The following is a 2,027-nucleotide window of genomic DNA, read 5'->3' as shown; positions in this document are numbered from 1 at the left end:
TTAGTCTTGCCGAAACTTGCTGGTCTTCAAGAGCAAGGAGATATCCACGTCTGCCTTTTGCAGACTTGCACAATCCAAAATCCACGAGTACGTGCTGAGGGACGAACTAAAAATTGGTGCAGGTGGCGCAAATGCACGCCGGGGAAGACCCACAGTTTAAAGCCCTTCCGCCAGGGTAAACCCAGCAGCTGGAATCAGTATAAAACTCCCCTCCGGCTGTACTTGTAAACTTTTTGTAAATATAGAGCACCATGATCTGAAAACATCTGAAAGGGAGCAACACGTGATGCCGAGCAGCAAACCGGATTGGGGTGAAGATTGCAAGGCCTTCTTAAGGGAGACCTGCTACCTAGCACAATTAAAGGAACAGTTCCACTCTTTGTACAGTGATGCCGTTAATATACATATCAAAGTTGTCATAGACAAATGTCGTTGAGCTACAGTACATGGACGATGCCTGCGTTTGAACTCCAGGATATAATCAATGAATTCACTGAGGCATATGAAAGCATGGGCCTTTCAACATCCATAAGGCAAAGGTCCTCCATCAGCTTGTCCCCGTCGCACAGTACTGCCCTGCAAGCATCAAGGTTCACGGCGTGGCTCTCGACTACGTGGTCCATTTCCCATATCACGGGAGGCTCTTATCAACAAAGGCAGATATTGATGTGGAGAAACAACATCGCGTCCAGTGTGCCAGTGCAGCCTTCGGCCGTCTGAGGAAAAAAGTGTTGGAAGACCAGGCCCCCAAATCTAACACCAAGCTCATGGTCTACAGGGCTGTATTAATACTGCCCTCCTTTACGGATCTGAGGCAGGGACGATGGAATGAAGGCACCTCAAGTCGCTGGAGATATATCACCAACGATGTATCCGCAAGATCCTGCAAAGCCCTTGGGAGGACAGGAGCACCCACATCAGTCCAGGCTCACGTCCCCAGTATTGAAGAACTGACCACACTCGATCAGCTTCGCTGTACCACATCGTTCACATGCCAGATGCGACACTCCCTAAGCAAATGCTTTATGCGGAGCTTCTTCAAGGTAAATAAGGGCAAGTTCGTGCTCCAGGAATTCAGGAATTAGCGCAGAAACAAGGGAATTAGTGCCTGAAACAGGAAAATTAGGTCTAAAAACTGTGGAAATAGGTCTGCATAATGCAAGTAGGAGCTACAGAAACTGGTAAATTAGCCGCTCAAGAAACAGTGGAATTAGCTCCAGAATCAGGACTTTGCAGAGCTGCAGAACAGGGGAAGCGAGCTGCAGGAACAGAGGAATAATCAAAGTACAGAGAAATTAGCTCCAGCAATAGGGGAATTATTTTTAGAAAGAGGAGAGTTACCTCCAGAAAACGTGAATTTTCAGTTCATGTTGCGGGGTAATTAGGAGAGCGCACCAAAAAGAGGACAATGCCGAGCCATATATCTTCATCTACTCGACACATAAAAAGGACAACGATTTGCTCCGTTACCTGCACAATTTGAGCTCCAGAAAAAGGAACATTAGGAGTTTCAGGAGCACTGGAATTATTTCACAAAAAAGGGTATTAGCTCCAGAAAAAGTAGAATTAGTTGCAGAAAGATGAGAATTAGGAGTTTCTGAAACTGCCGAATTTGCCACTGGAGAAACTGGCGAATTATGAGCTCCAGAAACATGGGATGTCATTCAGTACAGCGGAAGTAACTCCAGAAACAGGGCGAATTGGATGTCCTTTATTGCAGGAATAAATTCGATAAACCAAGGAACAGAAAGAGAATCATGATACAGGTGGAGTAAAAGAGAGAAGTGTGGATTTAAACCAGAAGGTGAGAGTGACGATCGATCACCATAAATGGTTAAAGAGGTTACCAGGAAGAGTGGTGAAGATACGTGTTCCTCGCAGATATTTTTGTTAAAGATGTCTGATAATGGACAGGTTAGGTTTGTTCATATTTATCATATTTTAACTACAGACATAGAAGGAGTTGAAGGTTGGAATTATTCAATTATTTCTGACTCATCAGATAATTTTAATACACCAGTAGCAAA

Source organism: Pristiophorus japonicus, chromosome 25 (genome assembly GCF_044704955.1).
Source record: "Pristiophorus japonicus isolate sPriJap1 chromosome 25, sPriJap1.hap1, whole genome shotgun sequence".
Taxonomy (NCBI): Eukaryota; Metazoa; Chordata; class Chondrichthyes; family Pristiophoridae; genus Pristiophorus; species Pristiophorus japonicus.
Note: the sequence above shows the minus strand (reverse complement) of the source record.